Source organism: Octopus sinensis, linkage group LG12 (genome assembly GCF_006345805.1).
Source record: "Octopus sinensis linkage group LG12, ASM634580v1, whole genome shotgun sequence".
In the NCBI taxonomy this organism is placed as follows: domain Eukaryota; kingdom Metazoa; phylum Mollusca; class Cephalopoda; order Octopoda; family Octopodidae; genus Octopus; species Octopus sinensis.
The window spans coordinates 38,285,890-38,302,083 of NC_043008.1; the positions used below are offsets into that span (position 1 = coordinate 38,285,890).

Sequence of the window (16,194 nt, forward strand, 5' to 3'; positions counted from 1 at the left end):
TATATATATATATGTGTGTGTGTGTGTGTGTGTGTGTATGTATGCATTTGTGTGTCTGTGTTTGTCACCCCACCACCGCTTTACAACCGATGTTGGTGTGTTTATGTCCCTTAACTTAGTGGTTTGGCCAAAGAGACCGACAGAACTAGTACGAGGCTTACAAAGAATCAGTTTAGGGGTCAATTTCTTCAACTGAAAGGCGGTGATCCAGCATGGCCATAGTGAAATGACTGAAACAAGCAAAAAAGAAAAAACAAAGATTTCTTCAGTTATCAATCTCTTTATTTATCTATTTATTTGCCACTCAGACCATTTGCTAGAAACGATTCTCTGGTGATTTCAAAATAGAGGATTCAGTTGTTCAAAGAATTAGCTCATAAGTGGCTGACTATTGCTCCGCTGCACATGACTTTAATGTAATCATGTGATCACATGATTGTTCAGACTATCTAATATTGTTATACATCGCTGGTCACACTGTACTTTTGTATCATTTAAGCTTTTGAATGATGCCACCCCACTGGCTGGGTGAGTGAGGAGGCCAACATTCCCCCAGACCAGAGGGATATTCCTCCATACGGTCACCCATTTACTGCTGAGTGGACTGGGGCAATGTGAAATGAAGGGTTTTACTTGAGAACACAATGTGCCACTCAGTCAATGTGCAAACCCTAAGCATTGGGTCATGTGTTTTCACACCTTTCACATAATAACCATGCAAAATCAATGTTACACAAGTGTGTGTGACAAAGCTGTTCCTTTGAATTACATGTTAAGTCTGTCTAAAAGACTTCCACATAGATTCTGTCTAAGAAATTTCACTTACAAAGCATCAGTCGACCTTATGCTTCTCACTGTATACCATAGTCTGCCAGCATAGTATTCTATCCCCAAATATTTCTTACTTCTTGAAAAAAATTGCTTTAATTGAAATCACGGAACATATAACTAACCAGATCACACACAAAAAAAAAAAAAATCATTGTTCATGAATTTTATAGCATAGTTTGTTTATTTTGTGCTTCTTCAGAAATAAAGGGTTTGGAATGAACAGCCATTCTTTCAAACATAGGAAAATGCTTATATATTTGCTGTTGGGTCCAATAGATATTTATTTGGCTTCTACATATTCATAACTTTTGTAATACAATTCTTTCAAGATCTTCACTTTTAGTAGATAATTGAATTTTCGAGAGAAACCATACCAAATTAACTGTGAAAAGTATATTTACAATTAGAAAAAGAAAAATGATTCCAGCTGAATTTTGAAGAGAAAATAGGATTAAATTCTCAAAGACATTCTCAATTATGCCTTGTACAATGTAATTGCTATACAAAGTGTTCACATGTATATATTATATACACATATATAAATACATATATATGTGTATATATGTATATATAATGCACTTATGTGTACACACATTCACTCTCTCCCTCTCCAAATAATTATATAAATTCCGGAATATCTGCTTCAGATTGGGATAAATCTAAATATTCTTAGTAAGTTAGCGGAGAATACTTTTTATACAAACTTTTAAGAAGTTGATGATTCCATTTCTAATTAATGTAATTCACTTAATTACATATATTGAGAATCTTCAAAGACTATTCCCTGTAGAATATATAGCGCATTATGCAAAATTACCATATACACAAATTATTATATATATACATACATACATAACATACAAACATACACACACAAACACATATATAGTACTCTGTATCTGTGTATATATATATAATATATATATATATATATATATATATATATATACACTTTTACATATATACATATATATATATATTATACATGCATATGTATATACATGTATATACATATGTACATATATATACATATAAATATATATATATATATGTGTGTGTATGTATATATATATATATATATCAATACATGAGCGTACATATATATATATAAACAATAAGTAGCTTCTAAGCTGAAGTGAAGACAGCATGTTCTTTGTCTATCTCCTTAACTTCTTGGAGGTTTTAGGTAAGTTATACTAATGTGTCCATCTGTTTTAATTTAATTTAATTCTATGTATTTACACAGCTTCGGATTGCTCTGCATTTAAATTGATGTAATGGTTGCATTGTTCAATTAAATGGAGTCGCTTGAAACGATCGTACTGCATTACCTCTAGGTATCCTGTCGTTTAATTTGATTATGTATATGTGTGTGCGTGTATATATAAATATATATATATATATATGTGTATATATATACATATATATATATATATATGTTATATGAGTTACTCATAGTATAAAATATGCATACAATGCTAAAAGTAATGATTATTGGAATCGATAACTCTCTGGAGAAAATCCTGTCAGTTCCATTATAGCAATAAACCATTTATTTCTGTAAAGTTTACTTGATAGAATAATGAAATTTACACTGTATTAGAGGTTTTGTTATACAGATCAACAAGAAACCATCTTGAAGATCATACTGTGTAGCCTTTCTTTATACACTCTAGCACAATGGTGTCTGAGCTTCTGAACTTGCTACCCTGTTTAAACCCAGTTGACACTTTTACCTCTGTTCCAACATTTTTCCTTATTCTGTCACATGAATTTAAAATTGTAAATAATTGTTTCCAATAATATTAAGTGACAATTAATAGGTGGTGCTTAACCCAGCTTTCATTGTATTTGAAGAATGGAAGAATATATCTTTTCTTTTAGAACTGTCACTTTATGAAACACTTTTCTTAACCATGTTTTCCTCTGGCACCAGTAACAGTAATAATGGTATCTCTGCATACTGCCTTGAATAGCTTGAAAATGAAGTCAAGTCTAACCTCATATTATATACTCTTTACTCTTCTACTCTTTTACTTGTTTCAGTCATTTGACTGCGGCCATGCTGGAGCACCGCCTTTAATCGAGCAACTCAACCCCAGGACTTATTCTTTTGTAAGCCCAGTACTTATTCTATCGGTCTCTTTTGCCGAACCGCTAAGTAACGGGGACATAAACACACCAGCATCGGTTGTCAAGCAATGCTAGGGGAACAAACACAGGCACACAAACACACACACGCACATATATATATATATATATATATATATATATATATACGACGGGCTTCTTTCAGTTTCCGTCTACCAAATCCACTCACAAATCCGCTCACAATATCTTGCCATTTAAAGAATAAAGAGAAAGAGGACACTTGATAATGTAACCTTGGGTAGACTATGCCTTAAAGAAAACAAAATAAACAATGTGATGGTCACAGTGGAACTGATCATAGGCTTACTCAAGGAATGCTGATCTAGGATAAAGAATAACGAAAAGCTTAATTCCAGCATGAGATATTTCCCTTTATTACAAGAGCTGAATATATTTTACGTTGTGCTTTTACTTCATTCACTCATGCTGATACAGATCATCACTAGTGTCCTTAATTTTTAGTCATTGTATTTCCTTATTACCTTAACTTTAATTACAGTCATTACCCCACCTTTGGAATAGAGATTCAGATTTAAAAAATAGTAGTGAATCACTATCATTAATCTAGTCATTTCCAGGCATGTAGTTAATTTTGCTCAATTCTTTTCAATACAGTAAAAATAAAATGTGTTTTAAATTGGCGCAAAGCCTCATCTTGAAAAGGAAGGGAATAATCAATTAAATAAGCACTAATTTATAACTTGTTCTTATTGTACAAAAAGGAGTGACAGATGGATTTGACTCATAAGGGCTGAAATCCTAAGTCAAAACTAATAAGGTTTAAATTTATGATCTACAAAAATAAAACAGATCTTTTTTAACTTGTTTCATTCATTGGTCTGCAGCCATGCTCAGGAACCATCTTGAAAAACAAAATATGGAATTCTTCACAAATTTGGATGCTATCCTTACAAAGGGACATGCTAACCTTTTTATTGTTTCAATTTTCGTATACGCACTGCTGAAGCTGTGTATTCAAATTAATTAGTCAAATGTACTATAATTTTGATGACTTACTATATCATTATTTGAAATCTTTCTTCACTGTATTTAAAGCTGAGTTATTATTAAGTTTACTTATATCAATTAACAGATAATTTATTAGAAAATGGTATTTTAAAGACATATACAAACATTATTTAATTTTGCTGAGAAAGTGAATCTCAGATATAGACTAATCTCTGTAGAGATTAAATATATCATTACCTTGAGTTATAAACTAATTGTGAAAAAGATTCCTTCATTCATTTACTTTGATGCATAAGAATCATAATTGAGACCAGGAATATTTAAAGAAGTGACAGCATATATAATGATCTGTAATGGCAGGGATATACAGACGGCCTGTCAACCAGATAATTCTTGCAGAATGTTTCAACCAAATTCTCAAATATGCTCTCTTCTAGAGAAAGAAAGCAAACATTTTTGAGAATTTAGCTTATATAAATCTACATAGGTACTATTTCTGCAGTGTGCCAGCTGAATAGAGTAGTCTTAATTATGCTTTAAGAACAATTATTTTGTACAGCGTGTCAGAAACATCAAGAAATGTAGACGTATTCTAAATCCATGGCATTAAAGTCTTTCTGTAAATCAAGGAAGTTCAATGGAATCTGCTAAGCAGTTAATGACTCGAATTTTATATATGTTTACAATCTTTATCCACGGATAAGAGCAAATGTTTAAAAGTCTTAAATATCCTAGCTGTGACTCAATTTATGACACTGAAGTACAATAAAACTTTCGATGATTAGCAAGCAACGTCAGATGAAACTGTTTTCACAATGACAATATAGAAGTGAAAACACAGAGGTTTATTTCTTAATAGTTATGTATAGTTATAATATTCAGCATTCAATACTCCCACAGAGACGTTACTGTTAATACAATAACTGTTAGATGATGAGAATGGATGGAGAACATTCCACCAAAATGTGTGAAAACACACTTCAATGTTTTACTTCCAGTAACATAGTCAATATCAGCTTATTATAGGAAGACTGACGATAAGCTAGTTTGGCTGAAAATAAATAATAAAAAATAGAAAAAAAACACTCTATAAATTTAAGTTCAATATTTAAACTAAGGGAATTTTCCATTAACTTCTTTCTAAAAATACGCTTCATAAACACCACACATATTTTTTGACATTATGATGTATACATTGCAAAGCTATTGAAATTTTCTCAAATCTATGTTTTCATTAGAAAACCATTTTATATATGTGTGTATATGTGTGTGTAAGCATATCAAGTATGCATATTATATCTGTGTTTGTGTGTGTATACACACGCACACACATATAAATATTTACATATCGATAAATATATACATATATATATATAGTTAACAGATCCAGTAGAGGTAGGATCAATGAAACTAATACTCCATCCAGTGAGGGGTAAATATCCATTTAATACAGAACTCTTTTGGTTGTGTATTATATATTATATTTATATATATATCTATATACACACATACTATATATGTGTGTGTGTATATATATATGTATATATGCTATATATATATATATATAATATATATATAATATATATATATATATATATATATATATTATATATTATATTAATATATATATCTATATATATATATATTATATATATATATATATATATATATATATATATAATATATATATATAATATATATATATAATATATATATATATCACCATTTAAATGTGGCCAATGCCAGTGCTGCCTGACTGGATCCCATGCCAGTGGCATGTAAAAGGCACCCACTTCAATCTCAGAGTAGTTGACGTTAGGAAGGGAATACAGTTGTTAAACGATGATGATCATGATATATAAAATTTTATTTTGGAATTTATGGGAGCAACTGTTTTTGAAAATTCATATTGTTGTTGAATGCTCAAAATGAGGAGTAGATAAACAGCCAACGACTAATGAAGGGTCGTTCTCTATGCTACTTGTCCTGTTTCTACTCATGCTCTTTGTGTATTTAACTTGTTTGTTTTCGTACTTCATGTTGTTTACACGTTGGTTATGTCCTGTACCCATATATGCTAATATATATATATATATATATATATAAAGTAAGAGAGAAAGAGAGAGAGAAAGAAACAGATAGATAGATAGATCCACAGCTCCTAGAAATCTATGGGACAATTAACTGATTAAATCAACCCCAGTAATTGACTGGTACTTCCTATTATCATCCTCAAAATATGAATGGTAAAGCCGGTCTTTGTAGGATTTGAACTCAGGCAGTAAAAGACTCAGAACAAATACTGCAAAGTGTTTTTCCTACTGTAAACAATTTTATCCCACCCCCATATATATATATATATACATCCATAAATCCATCCATCCATCCCTCCCTCCATCCATCCACATACATATATATACACATATATAAGTGTATATTTATATATTTACATACATATAAACACTTATATACATACATATATACATTATATATGTGTGTATATATACACACATGCATACATACATATATATATATATATATATATATATATATACATATATATATATATATATATATATATATATATATATTATATATATATATATAGAGAGAGAGAGAGAGAGAGAGAGATGGCCACAGCTCGTGAGCTGAAACTAGATAAAAAAAATAATAAATAAATAAAAAATATGTGTTTATATATGTATAAATATGCATCTACCTTTCTATATGTTATCACACACACACACACACACACACAAATATACACATGTAAATGAATGCTGTATTCTTTCCTATTCATTTGTTGAATAATGCATTTTAGCATTTTAGAACCAAATATTATTCGCTGTATAAAATTGTTCAATAGTTTCTTTTAAACTTGCTGAAATCATATTTATGTCACATAGATGAAATTACTCAGTTTGGATATGAAATTCTTATAATACTTGCCAAATTGTTAGAAGCATTGCCAAATTTTCCGAACATGGAAAATGAAATATGAATCATTAGCTCAAAAAATATATAAGCAATATAGCTGTTTGATAAAAATATTGAAAAACCTTTTCTCCCCATATAAGAGTTTCTTTTGAATAATATAAAAAAATTGGATGGATGTTATTTGTGAGGTAAGTTGGCATGTAAATAATAGTTTTATTCATATTTTAAATTTAAGGATGTTGTTCTGTTTTCTGAGTGTGGGAATCGGAATTTCTTGCTGATTACCAAAAGATTGTATATTTTATCTTTTTTTTATTCTATTTCATCTAGTTTCAGCTCTCAAACTGTGGCCATGCTGGGGCACCGCCATTTGGTGTTGCTACATAATTTTACTTCACAAATGCTTTTTAGCAATTGACATTTGGTGCATGAGAGAGTTTGATGCAGCTGCCTTCATCTGCATCTCCTGCTTCGAAGTTGGTTCATCTGGGACACCTAACAGGAAGAGGTCCAGCTTTATCTTAAAGACACCTACATCCACCCCATGCAGGTCTTTCAGTCCTTCGGGAGGATATTGAAGAGCTATGGACCTCTGAAGCCCAGGCTATTGCAGTATCTTGTCCTACATCTTGATGGCAAATTTGAAGTCCTTGGCACATATATATACATATATGTGGAATATATAAACATATTCTTTTATTCTTTTATTTGTTTCAGTCATTTGACTGTGGCCATGCTGGAGCACTACCTTTAGTCGAACACTTCGATCCCAGGATTTATTCTTTGTAAGCCTAGTACTTATTCTATCGGTCTCTTTTGCAGAACCACTAAGTTACAGGGACATAAACACGCCAACATCAGTTGTCAAGCAATGGTGGGAGGGACAAACACAGACACACAACATATACATTTTTATATACATGTATATATATATATATATATATATATATATATATATATGATGGGCTTCTTTCAGTTTCCATCTACCAAATCCACTCATAAGGCTATAGTAGAGGACACTTTCCTAAAGTCCCACACAGTGAGACTGAACCCAGAGCCATGTGGTTGGTAAGGAAGCTACTTACCACACAGCCACTCCTGCACCTAGATATATATATATAGATATATATATATATATATATATATATATATATATATATATATTATATATATACACACACACACATACATATGTATACACACACACACATACATACGTATACACACATATGTGTATATGTGTGTGTGTTTATATATATATATGTATATATATCATCATCATCATCATTTAACATCCGTTTTCCATGCTGGCATGGGTTGGACTGCTTGTATATGTACACACACACGCACACGCACACACATGTGTGTGTATGTATAACAAGAGATAAATAGGACTAATAAATCCAGGCAGATATCTTGAAAACACTCAGTGTTATACATTATATATGTACATATATATATGTGTATATGTGTGTGGAGAGAGAGAGAGAGAAAATGAGAGAGGAAGAAAGAAACAGACAAACAAATAGAGACAGACAGACAGGTAGGCAGACAAATGATCAGTCAGGCAGAGAGAGATAGAAAGAGAGAGGGAGATAGAGAGAGAGAGAGAGAGAGAGAGAGAGAGAGAGAGAAATTTGTGTCTGGACATTGCTTTCAACAAATTGCAAAAAGTGTGAAAGCAGATTCCTTTACACCTGTCTATGAATATAGGTCAGCAAATTTTCCAGATGTAAATAAAAGCAACGTTTTGTTTATGTCATTGAGAGAATATCTGCCATGATACCATAACATGTACAGATCAGCCTCCATGTGTATATTATCAAACTTCTCCTTGCAAACTTAACAAACAGCAATTGAGCAAAAACAAGGGAAATGGTTGTAGTTTTAGTTGATATTGGTGATGCAATCATACAACTGACTGGAAATTGACCAGCTCTGAGATGGAAACCTGCCAAATCTATCGCAGCTTTTAATTGAACTCGAAATGACAAAAGTTACTGCCAGCCCAGAGTAAGCCAGCAGAAAATTCTTAAATATATCAAAATGTCACATAAAAATTAAAGATCAAAACATACCAGAGTCATAACCATTTTGTGCACTTAGCTCTCCTCTCTCTCACACTCTATCTTTCTCATTTTCTCTATTTATTTCTCTCTCTTCATCTCTTTCACTTGCAAATAATCATTCTTCTATGTACACATTCTTTTTTTTTTTCCTTTTACTGGTAATCCTTAGATTGTTATCTTCAGTGAACCACTGCACTAATAATATTTGATAGCCTTCATCACTTAGAGATCAAATCATGTTTCAAATAATCAAATAATTCCTTACTAAATGGTGTGATTTACATGTCTAAAAATTGCTGAGTGTTTCATTAGCTTATAGTGTTGTTTAACTCTTTCTGCGAGGATAGATTAAACAGGGATGAGTTCCAAATCAGAACAAGTGAAGGCACATGGCCTAGTGGCTTGAGCAGCAGACTCACGGTTGAGGGATCACAGGATCGAATCTCAGACCAGGCGATGTGTGTGTTTATGAGCAAAACACCTAAGCTCCACGTGGCTCTGGCAGAAGGTAACAGCAAACATCTGCTGACTCTTTCGCCACAACTTTCTCTCACTCTTTCCTCCTGCATCTTGCAGCTCAGGTGGGGAACCTATACGCCAAGGAAACCGCCAAGGAAACCGGGAAACCGGCCCTTATGAGCCAAGCATGGCTCGAGAAGTAACAAACAACTACAAATCAGAACAATTCATCAAATTTCCAGATCAACTGACTGCATTACATAGATCTTAGTTTCTCTTTTTATAACCTCATATCTATTCCTGCTAAGTAAAGATATTTCAATTCAAACTGCCCCCCTCCTTTTAGCTGTAAAGGACAACGATGCTCAATTCCCACAAAATACCAAAAAATTTTTAAAAACCTGAATAAAACCCCACTAAAAATTGATGAGATACACTATGTAATTGCGGTTTCTAAATGGCTCACAACTGTACACTTGTGTGCTACAAGGTGTAGTTAGAAGTCCCATGAAACTAATGATGTTATATACTACTTTTTATATAATTACATGAATTTTATTTAATTGTCTAAATTTGTAATGTGGGAAAAGACAAACTGACACAATAAATACAAAATTTTGCTAATCATGCTACATTAATTAAATAAAGAAGCAAATTTGTCTGTTCGGTGATTCATTCATTTATTACAAACTAATTTACTGTTTTAGCATGTGTTAGATTTGGACATTTTTGGAATAACATTTTTCAGTTGGATGCCCTTCCAGTTGCCAACCCTCACTTGTTTTTCAAGACAGGAATATCACTGATCTTACAAAGTGCAGAGCAATTAGTCAAAAGGCTAAAATTGCCACCCACCAGACATATATATATATATATATATTATATATATATATATATATATATATATATATTATATATATATATATATATATATATATGTATATATGTATGTATCTATGTATCTATGTATATGTATGTATGTATATGCATGCATGTGTGTGTGCATGTATATGTGCATATGTGTGTATGTACATATATATATATATATACATATGCATATATTTGTATGTGTGTGTGTGATGACTTCCATCTAGAGCCATATCTTCCATTTCCACTCTCAAAGACATTCAAAGATAATAAAGTTCTATAGCAGAAGATGCTTACCCTAGGTACTGTAAAATGGAACTGAACCCAAAACCATATGGTTATCAAAAATCGCCTAAAAGACCACACAACCATGCCTGTGCTTAACTCTTAACCACATAGGCAAGCCTTAATTATTTTATTTTTAGATTAGATTATTCATTATTTACATTATTTACATTTGATGAATATTTGTTCTCATCTTGTTTGTTGTTAACACGTTTCGGCTGAGATACCCTCCAGCCTTCATCAGGTGTCTTGGGGAAATTTCGAACATGGTTTCTCATTTCTAAGGTATTTTTTGATGTTATTATTATTAACCACTACGCCATATGCCCATATGGCATAGTGGTTAAGAGCACGGGCTACTAACCCCAAGATTCCGAGTTCGATTCCAGGCAGTGACCTGAATAATGATAATAATAATAACAATGATAATAATAACAACAACAACAACAACAATAATAACATCGAAAAATACCTTAGGAATGAGAATCCAGGTTCAAAATTTCCCCAAGACAGCTGATGAAGGCTGAGGGTATATCTGCCGAAATGTGTTAACAACAAACAAAAAGAGGACAAATATCCAGCAAATGTAAAAAACGTAAATAATGTAAATAATGTACATAATTCCTTATCTCTTAAATCTAGAACTGAAGATTATTCATGTTAATTAACTAAAATAATTAAACCCTGTTTTCCCCAGAGACATTTTGTTTTCTTTATACAGAATTTGAACCAAAACATTTTTGTTTGGTTTAGAGTGTGCCCCACCCAAACCACTTATTTACAGCGTTGTTATCAAATCTTATCATGGGTCAGTTAAGCAAGATACAGGTATCACTATTAATAGCATTACCAAACACTTGTAGGAACAATCAATCAAATGCTCATGCGTGTGTGTATGACAAGTGTCGTTGAATAGATTTACAATTGTAATTATTTCGTTTCACTTATGTCTCCAATGCTCTTGGGAAAGGAATCAGCCTCACACCATCCAATTTCACAATAACCTATAAATTGTAAAGCCTTTTATTCATGTCAGAAATCAATATTTAGCTATTCTGTTGTAGACAACTTAGTGGTTATTAGTAGTTACTAGTTACCAAATCTCAACAGTATCTCTCACTTTCTGTTCTCTTTAATCATGAATTTTCGGGAATTGAAGACAAGTGTTAGCAATATTAACAATCAGTCAGCCTTTTGTAGCTATGGAAGTCCAAAAGAAGCGTATATGGTGGGTGAGGGGTTTACTACCCTTTTCTAGCTAAACAGAGAAGTGACACGGCTGAGTGGTTATACTAATACTACTACCTGCTCAAAAGGTCTTTATTTTAAATTTAATGTTGATGTTTCTTTGTACTTTGAATAATACACAAACATTCACACATTCAAGTAAAACGACATTAGAGTCTGCCGTGCCATCTACAATAGAACTGCCATACTACTTGCTCTCGTATTTATCTCTCATCCACTTAATAACATAATATAGTTTTAATCATAGAATAGTTATCATAACTTTGTAGATATGCATGTTTGATTATAGACTCACCTATTCCACTTCACTAATTTCTTGTATTTGTCATTTCAAATTAAAATGGTGTATAGACAGAGCCATTAAAATATTGAACAAAATGCCTTGGAGTAGTAGTTCTGAATCCTTGCATTCTAAGTTCAAATGCAGTACAAAACCAATTTTGCTTTTCATTCCTTTGGGTTGATAAAAAATGTACCCCTCTAAGGGCAGTAGGAAGCTTTGTAGTATTTTCGATGGCTTTTTGCATTATGACATCAATACCTATAGGGGCACTGGTGGGAAGATTATATTGGCCTGAGTATAGAAGACAAAGTACAAGGCTATAGAGGACAAATAGTGGCATGAAGAGCACAGGTTTGCATGTTTAGGTAATTGCCAGTCATCATCATCATTATCATCGTCGTCATCATCATCATCATCATCATCATAGTCGTTGTCATCATCATCGTCGTCGCCGTCATTGTTTCACAGCTGACTTTTCCATGCTTTCATCAATCATTATAAGAGTGAAACAACACCATGAAGGAACTGACATAAGCTTAAATAATAAACCATGATAGGTGAACCGCAATAGATGAACTTCAATATGGTAAGGGATCACTGTATAAATATAGCCTAAGAAAAAAACAGACCCTTCTAAGATCACATACTCTCAGCACACAAACGAAGACAAAGAATCATTCAGTAGAAATTCAGAAGTACAATATGATGCTTACATTCTACTTTTCCTGTCGAAGCAGTTTTGTTTCTGTTCAAAAAAAGATATATGTGAAATCTAGCTACAAATGAAAAAATGCTAATTTAGACTAGAAAAGCATAATTTAGTTAACCTTTTGTTTTTCAAGACTTAGTTGAAATTATCTCACATGTATGTGCAGGCATGGCTGTGTAGTAAAAAGCTTGCTTCCAACCACATGGTTCCAAGTTCACTCCTACTGTATTGTATTTTGACCAATTCATTATGAGTGGATATCCAAACCTGGAAGTACTCATAATACTACTGTTGGATAGCACCAGGTGAAATCTGATGGTGGACGAGCTTCACACTGTACTTTACTACATTCTTAACAGAATATACCATAACTACAAGTGTGTATATATATATATATATATACACACTTGTTGGCGATTTTTTTTCCTCCGTCTTCCCTTCCTTGGATCTTTCCTTTTTCTATGTTTCTGATGAAGAGTGCGCCACTCAAAACATTAAACACTCCTTCTTTCTTTCCTTTCCTAAGCGTCCAATAACAGTATACTTGTACCACGTCCTCACGTTGTTGTGTTTTCTCTTTGTGCTTGGATTAACTTTATATATATATATATGTATATATATATATATATATATGTATATATATATATATAATAGTGTATGAAGCATACAAAGTGAGAAAACCACCATGTGGATTTCTTACATGTTAAAAATGGTGGTTTCCTCTCTATGTATTTTTCATACACTATTACATATGTATGTGTGTGTGTGTGTGTTTATGTCCCTGTAACTTAGTGGTTCACCACAAAAGACTGATGCAATAAATGCAAGACTTAAAACAAAAACCCAATTTAATTGCTGATTTTGGTTCATTCAACTAAACATTTTTCAAGGTGGTGCCCCAGCATGGCCACATCCTAATGAGTGAAACAAGTAAAAGATAGAGGATAAAAAGATGCAAGATAAGACCTCAAAGACTGGGGTTTTGGCATTCAAGATGACAGGGAAGATTTGGTGAGATGTTTTAACTGCAGATAATGATAGGAGCTTGTATAGCGTTAAAGATAATCTTTTTTGAAGTCTCTTATTATTTAGTTTAAGGCAGATTGAAGATTTTAAGCTAAAGAATTTTTTTTTTTTTTAAAAAGAAGAAAAGTAGCATGAATTCTTATCTGTGCTATAGAATTTGGAATTTAAAAAGTGAAGTATTATTTTTGTTCAACTAAAATATCCGCGGAATAATTTTATCTAGATCCTGATCTAAGATTTATAAAATATTAAATGACCACTTGTTAGAATCACAAGAAAATAAAAATGTAGAATATTTGGAGATTCTTTCGTACTATTGACATTTCTTTCAACTACAGAGCTGTGCCTGATGTAAAGTTGTAAGCAAAAAAAAAGAAAGAAAATAATAATAATAATAATAATAAATAAAAGAAACAAGTGAAAGAAAACTTGTTGATGATTACCAAATGTTTGTTTATTTGTTTTCTTATAATTAATTAACCATAATTATTTCACAGATGTTTGTCTCCAAACACTGCTATAATCATTAATTTTGATTTAAAAAATTTAACATAGATTTTATTATTATTATTTTAAAAAAAATACTATTTAAGAGACATGGGAAATTGTGAGAGACTGATCAATGATGTTGATAGCAAAGCGAGTTGTTGTTATATCCACTGATTCTCAGCGAAATTAAGTATTGAAAAATTGATGCAACGAACTGAAAAGATTATTCTTGAATTGGCTTGGGTCCTCTCGATGAACTTTGAAGTCACTTATCATAAAGATCAGAGCCAGACAGTCTAACTAAAATGTATGAGTTTGCAAAGTGGAGAAAATTGATTGAATGTGATGGTTTAGAAATAGAACAACAATATAATATAAGTCTATGGAGTTTTAAAGGTAGGAATGTCTGATTTTTCACATCATAATGGCATTTCAGAATTTACAGATTTCAGATAATTTTCTACAACTCCATGAGTGTGCAAGCATAATTGAATTGTATTTATAGACACTAAGTGACTATAAGTAGTCATCAGTTTGAAATAGATTCATACACACACACATATATATATATATATATGTATGCATGTATGTATACATATATGTGTGTGTGTATAGATGAATATAAACATATAAGTGCGTTTGTGTGCATGTGTTTCCAAATCATGAACACATATACATTTGTACAATTTTATAGCTAATAATAGACTGTTGTGTGTGTATACATATATACATACATACATAAATATATGTATATATATATATATATGTATATATATATATATATATATATATATATATATATATATATATATACATACATATATATATATACATACACACATATATATGTATATATGTATACATATATATATGTATGCATATATATGTATGCATGTATATATATATATATATATATATATATATATATATACATACATATATATATATTTATGAATGTATGTAAATATATCCATCATGCATAAATGCCATATATGTACAAATATGGAAGCAAGATGTATGGAAAGGTTTAGGAAAGTTATAACATGCGTGGGCGTAAGTGTGATTGTGTATGTATGTGCGTGTGTGTGTGTGTGTGAGTGTGTTAATGTCTATGTTTGTGTTTGTGCATGTGTGTATGTTTGCATGTGCAAATCTCCATTTAGGTGTACTCTAAGAATATCGTAAAAGTCGAACATTTGAAAACAATGTAGAATAAAGAGATGTCAATAACAATATTAATAAATGCTTTATACATTTATGCCAGTATATAATATCAATGAGTCAGATCTCCACCTCGGTGTTTGATATTTGCTTAAAGTTATTTCATATTATTTAGACCAGTGGTTCTCAAATTGTGAAATATTAGCGTCACCTCAAAGAAAAAAAGAAAAAAGAAAAACAGCATGGCTGTGTGGTAAGAAGCTTGCTTCCCAACCACATGGCTCTGGGTTCAGTCCCACTGCATGGCACCTTAGGCAAGTACCTTCTACTATGGATATGAATTCAGGATGACCTTGTGAGTGGATTTGATAGGCAGAAATGGAAAAAGTCCATCATATATATATATAGTCCATCATATATATATATATGTGTGTGTGTGTGTGTGTGTGTGATATATATGTGTGTATTGTCCCCCATCACCATACTTGACAACTGGTGCTGGAGTGTTTGCATCCTTGTAACTTAGCAGTTTGACAAAAGAGAACTGATAAAATAAATACTAGGCCCAAAGAAAGACAAGTACAGGAGTTGATTCATTTAACTAAAAATTCTTCAAGGCAGTGCTCCAGCATGGCTGTAGTCTAATGACTGAAACAAGTAAATGATAAAAAGTCAAAGACAAATTCTTTGCTCCTTCACCATCATTATCA

General features: G+C 31.8%; 1 protein-coding gene and 1 pseudogene across 3 annotated transcripts in view; both read right to left on the bottom strand.

The window, feature by feature from the left end:
* Positions 1-16,194, bottom strand: part of LOC115218045 (Down syndrome cell adhesion molecule) — a 665,166-nt gene that overhangs the window by 300,709 nt on the left and 348,263 nt on the right. The window lies entirely within an intron of this gene.
* LOC115218146 lies at positions 3,854-3,954 on the bottom strand (annotated as a pseudogene).